The following is a 12,551-nucleotide window of genomic DNA, read 5'->3' as shown; positions in this document are numbered from 1 at the left end:
CCAAACAGGCTGCCATAGATAGACTCCGTTTTCTCCATAAAAGAGAGTGGACTTCTCCATGTTCTCGATTTTCCCTCAATCTCGTACAGCTTTCCCAACATTTTTGCAATTTAGTAGAAACTTTGTTGGAAGCCACAGTCATGACCAAATATATTTACTTCTCACAAAGGTCCATGCGGTAAGGAAAATACTGCAAGAAGGAAGATTTTCTCACTTGCTGGTATACAAATGCAATATAGATTAAAAAAAATAAAAAATATGTCAATGTAGAAGAATATAAAGTCTACCTAAATGTTGATGTGCTACAAAGCAAAGCCAAAGGCACCCCTCCTAGAGCAGCGTACTGTAGAGACATTCCCGGCAGGTATCCTGTCAGTCCATCAGGCAGAATACAGGCTGCTGATGGATCTGCAATGGCGGTGGATTTGGAGGATTATAGATTCATACAATTCCTTGAGAGCCCAGCATTTATCTGTATTATCTCATCTCACTAATGCACAATTCATTTTGTTTGTCTATTTTAAGCAGAAAATTATCCCATCAAGGCTGAGAAGTTTCAACTACATTGATATCACTGGATAAAACAGATTAGGCTACTTTCACACTAGCAGCAAGAGGGATCCGACAGGCTGTTCACCCTGTCGGATCCGTCCTGCTGCTATTTCGCCGGACTGCCGCTGCTCCGTCCCCATTGACTATAATGGGGACGGGGCGGGGGCGGAGCTCCGGCGCAGCACAGCAGTGCACGGCGAGAGGCCGCCGGACTAAAAAGTCGGACATGCAGGACTTTTAGTCCAGCGGCCTCTCGCCGTGCACTGCCGTGCTGCGCCGGAGCTACGTCCCCGTCCCCATTATAGTCAATGGGGACGGAGCGGCGGTCCGGCGGCACGGCAGATCCGACAGGGTGAACAGCCTGTCGGATCCGTCCTGCCGCAAGTGTGGAAGTAGCCTTAATGGCTGGCTTCCTCTGAATCAATGTGGATGTATATGGAGGATTATAAGTAACTGAACCGAGGAATCCTCTACGGTAGGTCACACGGCAGTCCTAGAGAAATCCTTTAAGCATTTTGGGTTGTTACCACTCACAAAGTTATGTTTTATTGCAGGATTTTGACCATTTTTAATCCTTAGCCTTACAGGACAAAAGAAAAAAAACAAAGTACCACAAAGTCACTAAAGAGCTTAGATAGCTGTCGGACAATCAATCATTAATTCGTCCTGCAGTTAATCCTCACAAAGCCACTCATAGGGAGGGGGGGGGGGGTTAGTCCTTTGGGAGACTCCATTGGTGGTGTCTTCTATACCCCTTAACATAAAGATTGGGTATGTTGAAATCTAACATGCACGATCCTTCTTCCTCCCCTATACAGTCAGGTCCATAAATATTGGGACATTGACACAATCCTAACATTTTTGGCTCTATACACCACCACAATGGATTTGAAATGAAACAAACAAGATGTGCTTTACCTGCAGACTGTCAGCTTTAATTTGAGGATATTTACATCCAAATCAGGTGAACGGTGCAGGAATTACAACAGTTTGCATATGTGCCTCCCACCTGTTAAAGGGAACCTGTCACCTGGATTTTGGGTATAGAGCTGAGGACATGGGCTGCTAGATGGCCGCTAGCACATCCGCAATACCCAGTCCCCATAGCTCTGTGTGCTTTTATTGTGTATAAAAACCGATTTGATACATATGCAAATTAACCTGAGATGAGTCAGAGCTTGAAAATATGACTCTTCTCTGGTCACACAAGTAAGATATGACTCTTATGTTAATTTGCATATGTATCAAATCAGTTTTTTTCCACAATAAAAGCACACAGAGCTACGGGGACTGGGTATTGCGGATGTGCTAGCGGCCATCCAGCAACCCATGTCCTCAGCTCTATACCCAAAATCCAGGTGACAGGTTCCCTTTAAGGGACCAAAAGTAATGGGACATAATATTAATCATAAATCAAACTTTTACTTTTTAATACTTGGTGGCAAATCCTTTGCAGTCAATTACAGCCTGAAGTCTGGAACACATAGACATCACCAGACGCTGGGTTTCATCCCTGGTGATGCTCTGCCAGGCCTCTACTGCAACTGTCTTCAGTTCCTGCTGGTTCTTGGGGCATTTTCCCTTCAGTTCTGTTTTCAGCAAGTGAAATGCATGCTCAATCGGATTCAGGTCAGATGATTGACTTGGCCATTGCATAACATTCCACTTCTTTCCCTTAAAAAACTCTTTGGTTGCTTTTGCAGTATGCTTTGGGTCATTGTCCATCTGCACTGTGAAGCGCCGTCCAATGAGTTCTGAAGCATTCGCCTGAATATAAGCAGATAATATTGCCGGAAACACTTCAGAATTCATCCTGCTGCTTTTGTCAGCAGTCACATCATCAATAAATACAAGAGAACCAGTTCCATTGGCAGCCATACATGCCCACGCCATGACACTACCACCACCATACTTCACTGATGAGGTGGTATGCTTAGGATCATGAGCAGTTCCTTTTCTTCTCCATACTCTTCTCTTCCCATCACTCTGGTACAAGTTGATCTTGGTCTCATCTGTCAATAGGATGTTGTTCCAGAACTGTGAAGGCTTTTTTAGATGTCGTTTGGCAAACTCTAATCTGGCCTTCCTGTTTTTGAGGCTCACCAATAGTTTACATCTTGTGGTGAACCCTCTGTATTCACTCTGGTGAAGTCTTTTCTTGATTGTTGGCTTTGACACACATACACCTACCTCCTGGAGAGTGTTCTTGATCTGGCCAACAGTTGTGAAGGGTGTTTTCTTCACTAGGGAAAGAATTCTTCGGTCATCCACCACAGTTGTTTTCCGTGGTCTTCTGGGTCTTTTGGTGTTGCTGAGCTCACCGGTGCGTTCCTTCTTTTTAAGAATGTTCCAAACAGTTGTTTTGGCCACGCCTAATGTTTTTGCCATCTCTCTGATGGGTTTGTTGTGTTTTTTCAGCCTAATGATGGCTTGCTTCACTGATAGTGACAGCTCTTTAGATCTCATCTTGAGAGTTGACAGCAACAGATTCCAAATGCAAATAGCACACTGGAAATGACCTCTGGACCTTTTATCTGCTCATTGTAATTGGGATAATGAGGGAATAACACACACCTGGCCATGGAACAGCTGAGAAGCCAATTGTCCCATTACTTTTGGTCTCATAACAAGTAGGAGGCACATATGCAAACTGTTGTAATTCCTACACCGTTCACCTGATTTGGATGTAAATATCCTCAAATTAAAGCTGTCAGTCTGCAGGTAAAGCACATCTTGTTCTTTTCATTTCAAATCCATTGTGGTGGTGTGTAGAGCCAAAAATGTTAGAATTGTGTCGATGTCCCAATATTTTTGGACCTGACTATCTGCCATTGGACACCCTAAAGCACTTTAGATGGTCACCCAGACCTACCAGATCCAGCCAACAGTCCTCCAATGTGTATGACCTCTATACACAACAATTACCAGAATGGTCATCCAGACACAATGCTCCTCCTCATGCACATGCTTAGCCTTTACACTAATGCACCTCCATCTTACATACATGACAGGGACCCTTGTTCTAGTGGTCGATAGGGGTCTCAATCAACAGCCATACACTGACCACCTATCCTCTTTACATAACTCCTTTAAAAAGGAGTTCTGAGATGAAAAAACGGAAGAAATACTCAGTTTTAACCAATTCTCAAAGTCCAGCACCGTGCTCCCTTTTCCTCAAGCAGCGATCGAAAGCAGAGCAGAAGGGAACTTGGTAGTGACCCCATATGAAAAGTGGTTTCTCATGTCCGAGAGCCCCTTCAAACTTGAATTGCCTGGTTAACAGGTGGAAATGTGATGGGAATACCTCTAAGCAACTCTCAGAAATGTTGAATTGATTTGAGGGAAAAAAAAACAAAAAAAAAAAAAACTAAATGCTTGAGAGGGTTTCATACTAATGTCAAGAGAAAAAAAAAATGACAACGGTCACATACCTAAAACGGATGAAAATAAATTAAATAAAAAGTAACCTTTTTACGGTACTTAGCTGTAAAATCTTACAATGCAAGCAATTATTTAGTAATCTGTTTCTGAAAACAAGCCGATTAACCATGACCCAGGCACAGTCACATCTATTACAGCTTTCTTGGAAACCAATATATTTAGTTCTAATTACGTGAAAACCAATTTTGTGCTCAGAGTAGGAAACACCCACTCAAAATACGTTTAGACCAAGTACAAGATGATTTATACACACAAATAAAGCTCTTCATATTCTCTGACCTTTTTTAGATCTTTCTAGATCAGTGGTGAGAAAGTGAAGGTGCTCGGGCTCTTAGGTTTGTGGGACGTTGTGCCCATCCAGACATAAAAACATGAGGCCAGGCACTGATGTTGGAGGAGATCTGGCTCACAATTCCAAATCATCCAAAACGTGTTCGATTAAGTTGAGGTCAGAATCCCTCCAGACTAAACTCACCCAACTACATCTTTATAGATCTGACTTTGGGCACAGTCATGCTGGCACATGAAAGGGTCTTCCCCAAACTATGGCCACAAAGTTGGAAGCAACAATTGTTCAAAAATGTCTGTGTACGCTGTAGCACTAACATTACTCTTCTCTGGATATAAGGGGTCTAGCCTAAACCCAGACAACTATTCCTAGATTTTACCGTAGACATTATGGCTTTGATTTATCAAGATCGGCGTGATGGGCCAAGCGTTACTGGAGCAGGACTTTCATTTATGTTGAGGAGCAGGCTAGTGGATATAAAAAAAACAGTCACAACGGCATTTAAAAAGTTGCAAAACTGGGGTTTATGACCGACACCAGAAAACAGAAAAATTCCCCCTAATATATTAAGTAGGTAGCATCCTGCGGGCACTCAACGAACCTAGATTCCTCCACCAGACTGCCAGATTCATCACACCATGTTTCAAATGCTCCAGAGTCCAGTGGCGATCTGCTTTACACCAATCCAGATGACATCTGGCATTGTGTGTGGTGATATTAGGCTTGTGTACACCTGCTCGACCATGGAAACCCACGTAACTTTTGGAGGCAGTTTGGAGCCCTGTACTGAATGATCTAAAAAGATAGGGGATTTTTACACACCAGCACTTTGCAGCCCCTTTGTGTGTTCTACCAACCAGTGGTTTCCACTACATAAGAAAGCTGTGTTCACACGTCATCAGCCACTGAAATGGGTATTTTCTGCTGCGTAATTCTCATTCAAAATGCTATTAAAAGCTTGCCATCAACTTCAATGAAAACAAAAAAGGAACCATGTGCACGACCATATGACCTCTGCAGCCAATCACTGTTCTCAACAGTCTAATCCTGATGACAGTGATTGGCTGCAGTGGTCACATGCTGTATACCGGAACATCACCGATGCAGTCTGTAAACAAGCAGCGGCAGGAGGACTGGACCAGTGCTGCAGAGGAGGATTCTGGAGAAAGGGGTGAACATAACATGATTTTTTGGTTTAGGCTACTGGAGGACTTGTTTGAGATGTGCCAAACTTATTAAGAGGTGTGCATCTCATAATCCATTTTTCACGTTGTATTCCAGGGCACACCAGTTCAAGGCTGGCATACTAAATGCTTGTCTTAAAAAAAAAAAAAAAAAAGAAAGAAAGAAAGAAAGAAAAAGTCCCCAAAAGTCTGCAGATACATTAAAGACCAACTTAATCATAAAGAAGGGGCACATGATGTAGGAACTATTTGCCATAGAATCGATACCTAACAAAAGTGGCTGAGGCATGATGTGCCTGATGCCAAGAGAGCATCGCAGTAACCTGTGGTCCCAGGACTGAAGTGCTCAGATGAGTGCTGCATCCGTCATTTCTGTTAGGCTCTCCTCTGAGAGTGGTAACTATAAAGATTCATAGAAGGTCTAAGGTCTTTCTACAAATCCTAACACCACTTGCTCCAAGAGCTTTAGCAATCGTGGGAGTCTCAGCACCTGTACTCCCATCGATCAAAACATCTGACATGTCACATGACATGTCAGAAGCTTGTTAAAATCATAGGTGCCCTTTAATTAATTTCAGTTGATAATTCAGCTGGTTCCCCGTAGGCTGAGCATATACACTGCCTGACGAAAAAAAGGTCACACACTCTAATATTCCATTGGACCGCCTTTAGCTTTGATTACGGCACACATTCGCTGTGGCATTGTTTCTATAAGCTTCTGCAATGTCACAAGATTTATTTCCATCCAGTGTTGCATTAATTTTTCAGCAAGATCTTGCATTGATGATGGTAGAGTCTGACCACTGCGGAAAGCCTTCTCCAGCAGATTCTCAATGGGGTTAAGGTCTGGACTCTGTGGTGGCCAATCCATGTGTGAAAATGATGTCTCATGCTCCCCGAACCACTCTTTCACAATTTGAGCCCGATGAATCCTGGCATTGTCATCTTGGAATATGCCCGTGCCATCAGGGAAGAAAAAATCCATTGATGGAATAACCTGGTCATTCAGTATGTTCAGGTAGTCGCTGACCTCATTCTTGGAGCACATACTGTTGCTGAACCTAGACCTGACCAACTGCAGCAACCCCAGATCATGGCACTGCCCCCACAGGCTTGTACAGTAGGCACTAGGCATGATGGGTGCATCACTTCATCTGCCTCTCTTCTTACCCTGATGCACCCATTACTCTGGAACAGGGTAAATCTGGACTCATCAGACCACATGACCTTCTTCCACTGCTCCAGAGTCCAATCTTTATGCTCCCTAGAAAATTGAAGCCTTTTTTTGTGGTTTGCCTCGGTGATTAGTGGTTTTCTTACGGCTACACAGCTGTTCAGTCCCAATCCCTTGAGTTCCCTTCGCATTGTGCGTGTGGAAATGCTCTTACTTTCACTATTAAACATAGCCCTGAGTTCTACTCTTGTTTTTCTTCGATTTGATTTCACCAAACGTTTAAGTGATCGCCTATCACGATCATTAAGGATTTTTTTCCCGCCACATTTCTTTCTCGAATACGATGGGTCCCCACTATCCTTCTAGTTTTTAATAAAGCATTGGACAGTTCTTAACCCAATTTTAGTTTCTGCAATGTCCTTAGATGTTTTCTCTGCTTGATGCATGCCAATGATTTGACCCTTCTCAAACAGACTAACATCTTTTCCACGACCATGAGATGTGTCTTGCGACAGGGTTGTTTAAAAAATGAGAAGCAACTCATTGCACCAGTTGGGGTTAAATAACTTATTGCCAGCTGAAAGATAATCGCACATGCAGTAATTATCCAATAGGAGGCTCATAACTATTTGCTTAGTTAAATCCAGGTGGCGACTTTTTTTTTGGGCAGGCAGTGTACTTTAATACAAAGGGCAAAGCGGAATAAGCCTCAGCTACTTGAATAAATAAGTCGAATTGTGAGGAAAGGGCTTGGTATATCTACTGGAGACACAGATACTAATATTCTTTAGCCCTGCAACTTGGAAACCATGGAGAAGAAAGAGCTTTGGAGACAAAACAATAAAAATGTCAAGTGGTGTTAGACAATGAGAAAGGAAGTTCCTGCCCAGACCCCTAAGCCTCGGATGTATCACGTAAAGAAAAGGTGGATACAAAGTGAGGAATTTAGGTCCAAGAAAAAAAAAAAACACCACCATCAAGTAGAAAAATACAAGTTAAAAAATGATACACACTCACAAAGTCACTTCTTCCATTTCGAGTCTGCAGTGCAAGGAACTAATAAGGTTTCTTTCAAGTCCTACTCCTACAAGAATCAAGATACAAAAAGGAAAATGGCACAGGTACTGCCAACTTCAGCACACAAGAAATCCCCAAACTGTGTCCACAATGTTGGAAGCACAAAATCACCAAAAATGCAGCATTAACTATTTTCCTTCCAAGGGTGTGTCTCACATGTACTTGCAGAGTGGCACTTCAGTAGCCAAGGACATACCTCATAGTACTTGTTGCTGATAGAGAAGAGCGATGTCAAAGCTGACAATCTAGGCTTTAAAAACAGGACTAGGATCACAGTGTTAGCTATAATACATCCAGAGCTATAGCCATAAGACCAGTGAGGGATGCATAAATCCGCAGTTCTCACACTCGGCCTCATTTTTAAAGGCTGTATCTTAGGTTGAAAACCAGCTAAGACTATGATTCTGGTCTTGTTTTAAAGCTTAGATTCGTACAAAATGGTATTTCTCATCCGTATTATTGAAGGATACAGGCTTGACTGTGGGTATAGCTGCCGCCACTAAGCACAAAAGTGTGAGCTCCTCCCTCCAGCTATACCTTTCCTACAGGGACCAAGCTAAAACAGTTTTAGCTTAGTGTCCGTAGGAGGCAGACCTCCCTGCTTTGTAGGTCTGCTGATCTTTTCTTTTCTTCTAGCGGGATTACAGGCAGTCCTAGCTGCCTGCACTTCCACCCAGGAGATGGGAGACCAAGGGGTCCCCAAACCCGCTGCTCCTTCCAAGTCACCAGAAGACAAGGAGGACCACAGGTTCCTAAAGCCTCTGCATCCTGCCAGCCTTCGGGTCACCACGGCCGCCCACGACAAGTCCCCTCTGTTTCCGGTGTAGCAACCCTCTCCAAGGAGCCACACACCGAAGGTGGTGACCCGGCTGGAACCATGGGGGGCAGAACACGCCAGACGGGTAAGTATTCCTGGCTCCAATCCCCCTCTCCCCCTTCTTAAGTTAAATGCTGTGGATGACCCCCACGAAGCCTTGCCCCCCCCAGGCGGGGAAAGGGTTAACAGCTGCATGACGGATCTTCTGTGGGGGTTACGGGTAGCCCTCTGTGCTTGTCAAATGTCTGTCGTCCCACCCCCCCAGCCCAGCCCATGGTAGAGCCGGAGTGGGTGCTTTCTCTGTCTATCATGGTGCAAGACGTTTCCCAGTCCAACAGGGCCATTGTGAAAAAGGTGGGGCATTTGGCAGGACAGTCACCCTCTGACCAGTCAGACTCTGGGGACCCCTCTGCTACTCCCCATCGCAGCCGTCCTGCAAAACAGGCCAGACCACCCTCTCCTCGAAAGGCGTCTGCGTCCCCCATTTCCTCCCGGGGAGTCTCGCTCCGACGCATCCTCATTACAAGAAGCGTGCTCTGAGGATAAGTTGTCAGGCGTTGACAGAAGTGCAAGCCATCTTTCAAGCCTCACCCTCCCTGGCGTCCTTGCCAGCAGGGCTCCAAGCCCTATACCCCCAAGTCTTACTCTGCATGACGTGTGGTTTCTGCCGTCCCCCAGTCGAGTGGGAGGTCATCTTCATCTGTTCCAGCATGTCTGGCTAGCTCACATTTTGGATGTCTGGGTACCAGAAGTCATCTCGGAGGGTTACAAACTGGAGTTCCGGTCGCCACCTCCACCCCGTTTTTTTTCGCTCATCCCCCCTGACCTCTTCCTCCGCCGCCCATTCCTTTTTTCAGGCTATTCTCATCCTTCTGCGGCAGGGAGTGATTTTTCCGGTTCCGCTTCAAGACCGTTTTTGAGGATTCTACTCCAATCTTTTTGTGATCGCCAAAAAGGAGGGTACCATCCTAGACCTCATAGCCCTCAACCGCTTCCTTCGACTCCGCCATTTCCGGATGGAGTCCCTGCGATCGGTCATTGCATCCATGGACATCAAGGACGCTTACCTCCATGTTCCAGCTCTGTCGGCAGTTCATATCCCCAGCGTCGACAACTGGATCACCGACTTTCTCAGCCGAGAGAGACTCGATCCTGCCGAATGAGCTCTTTATCCACAGGTCTTTCTCGCCATCTGCGAGTGATGGGAGTCAGCCGGATGTGGCTCTCACGGCCTCCTGCTTCAACCGCAAGGTAGAGAACTTCGTCGCGAGGTCCAAGGATCCTCGGACGTTGGACACCTTTTGATCCTGTGGACGCAGTTTACGTTTCCTTACATGTTCCCTCCTCTTCCACTCATTCCGCGTCTTCTCTGGAAAATCAGGTCCGATGGTCTGCCAGTCATTCTCGCGGACCCGGACTGGGCACGCATTCCTAGTCTCCCTCCTCGCCGACTAACCCTAGCGCCCGAATTTAGGGTCGCTACACTTAACGGCATGGCTGTTAAAGCCGCCGCACTAAGGGTTATGGGTTTCTCGGATGCTGTTGTCCAGACCATGATTCGGGCTAGAAAGCAGTCGTCCTCCCATTGACTTTCAATGGGTCCGTTGAAAACTCGGAAAATGCACTGTTTGTCATCAGTGTCCGTGATCCGTGTTTCCAGTCCGTCAAAAAAATAGGACCTGTCCTATTTTTTTCACGGACAACGGTTCGCAGACCTATTCAAGTCAATGGGTCCGTGAAAAAACACGGAGGTACACAAGTTTGTCATCCGCGTCCGTGTCCGTTTTTTTCCTATCATTTTCAAGGCAAACTTGACTTAGATTTTCTTTTCACTTTTCTTGTCTGGTGATCCTCCAAAAATCAAGGAAGACACAAAAATCAAGGAAGAAAAAAAAAAATGGAAACGGATCACGGAACAACGGAATCCCGTTTGGCGGACCGTGAAAAAATACTGTCGTGTGCATGAGGCCTTATGCATAAAGCAATGTTTCGTTTCTTCACATACCACTGTTTTCCTTGAGTTTTTCCCTCAGTTACGGCTGTTTAAACATTTACAATATGAGGACCTTCTCAAGATGGCTGCTCTGCCAGTTCTGAGGCCAAAACTGCTTTTCCTCACTTCACATACACACTTGCTGTAGCCAGCAGCTTCCTGCCAGCCAATCAGATTGGACTACTGAGAGACACACCTCCTCACTCTGAAGCCTAATGCAGACATGCAGTGTGAAGGACCGCCCCTCTGTCTTCTTAGCCGGAGACAGATGAGCCATAGCAACGGTCTTTTAAGGGAGCAGTGGAAGGGGACAGGAGACATTAATGAAAGCTGTTATTATGAGGTAATTACAGATCTTTTGACAATCATTGACAGACTAACTCAGGTATACAAGCCTAGCTCTAATAAACTAGCAAATAAAAAGAAATATCACAGTTACACTTTAATGTGCAACATTTGATAAATTTGCCACCAAATACACCAAAACGGACTTCAAATTTTACCCTCATGATAAATTCCCCCCAATAAAATAATTTTAATTGAAGGCAAAAAAAGCTTTTAAAGGGAGTCTGTCACCTTCTCTAAGTGTCCAGATGGCGTTATAGAACGTTTGCCCCCCATTAAAATAGTACCTTTCTTGTGTCTGTCCCACTCAGAGTCCTGAAAAAAAAAAAAGTACTTTATAAAGTTATGCAAATTAGCTGTCGCAAGTGCCCAGGGGCGGTGTTACAGCCGCAAGTGCCCAAGCCCCTCAGCTATGTGCCCAGATAACCGCTTCCCTTGCAGTCCTCTGGCCCATCCTCCTCTCCTACTTAGACTGGCTTGGAGATCTCGCGCAAGCACCAGTCACCACCAGGCCTGCGCACTGGTAAGATCAGTGCCTCTGCCCATGGGCAGAGCGGTGCGCACGTGCGGGCCAGGGGGTGGTAGGCGCTCGTGCAAGATTTCCAGGTGAGAGGAGTAGGACAAAAGTAGGAGAGGAAGGCGGGCCAGAGGACTGCAAGGGGAACAGTTATCTGGACACATAGCTGACGGGCTGGGGCACTTGCGGCTTTATCTCCATGCCTGGGTACTTCCTGGGCGACAGCTAATTTGCATAACTTTATTAAGTACTTTTTTCAGGATCTCTATGTGGGACAGAAAAGAGAGGTACTATTTTAATTGGGGGTAAAAGTTCTATAACAGGATCTGAGCAGTCTAAAACACTCAGAAGACTTATACAAGACATTCTAACATGGCTTTTCAAAGTAAGTACACCGGCCTCATCGGGTCTAAGAGATCTACTTAAAGAGGACCTTTCATCAGTTTAGCCCTAGTCTAATTAAGGTCTTACCTTATAGGGCGGCCCCCACTGATGTCATCGCACTTTTTTTTTCAAAGACCCCCCCCCGTTCGTCCGCTGTTGTCCCTCATTGATTTCGGCGCCTTATAGTCTAATTAGCCGACTTGGTTATACTGGCTGTGAGCGCAACCAATCAGAGCGCACCGCTCATAGCCAAAAAGTGCGATGACATCAGTGAGGGCCGTCCTATAAGGCAAGACCCTAATTAGACTAGGGTTAAACAGATGAAAGGTCCTCTTTAAAAGGAAGTTGTCATGCTGAATAAGCAATCTAATGACTAGGGATCAGGTCATACAGCAGGAGGAACTGAGCAGAATAGTTTTACGGAGGGACAAAATTCTGGATAACTTGTATTTTATTATGTAATGCTCTGCTCTTTTTATACTTAGATGCCCAGCGCGGCAGTCCTACCAGTGATTGCCAATCCCTGACTAGGACTACCACTGGACTCCTAAGAACAGAACGAGCAGGGATGCAAATAACGAGTTTTACTGAATCTTTTCCCATAAAACTATACATCAGTCTGCTCCGCTACTCCTGCTCTATAACATTCTGCCAGCATATAGGGCTACATGCTCAACGTGGCAGGTTCCCTTTAACAATGTATGTGGTTTGTTTTGTGAAATCTGGTGAAAGATCCTCTTTAAGTCAACAGATCGTATCGGCTCTTCAAGGATCTAGA

General features: G+C 45.2%; 1 protein-coding gene across 1 annotated transcript in view; it reads right to left on the bottom strand.

The window, feature by feature from the left end:
• RALGAPA1 (Ral GTPase activating protein catalytic subunit alpha 1) overlaps positions 1-12,551 on the bottom strand; it is a 188,629-nt gene that overhangs the window by 155,471 nt on the left and 20,607 nt on the right.

The sequence above is a fragment of the Bufo bufo genome, chromosome 11 (assembly GCF_905171765.1).
Source record: "Bufo bufo chromosome 11, aBufBuf1.1, whole genome shotgun sequence".
NCBI lineage: Eukaryota > Metazoa > Chordata > Amphibia > Anura > Bufonidae > Bufo > Bufo bufo.
The sequence above is the reverse complement of the archived record's forward strand: the minus strand, read 5'-3'. Positions and strand labels throughout refer to the sequence as shown.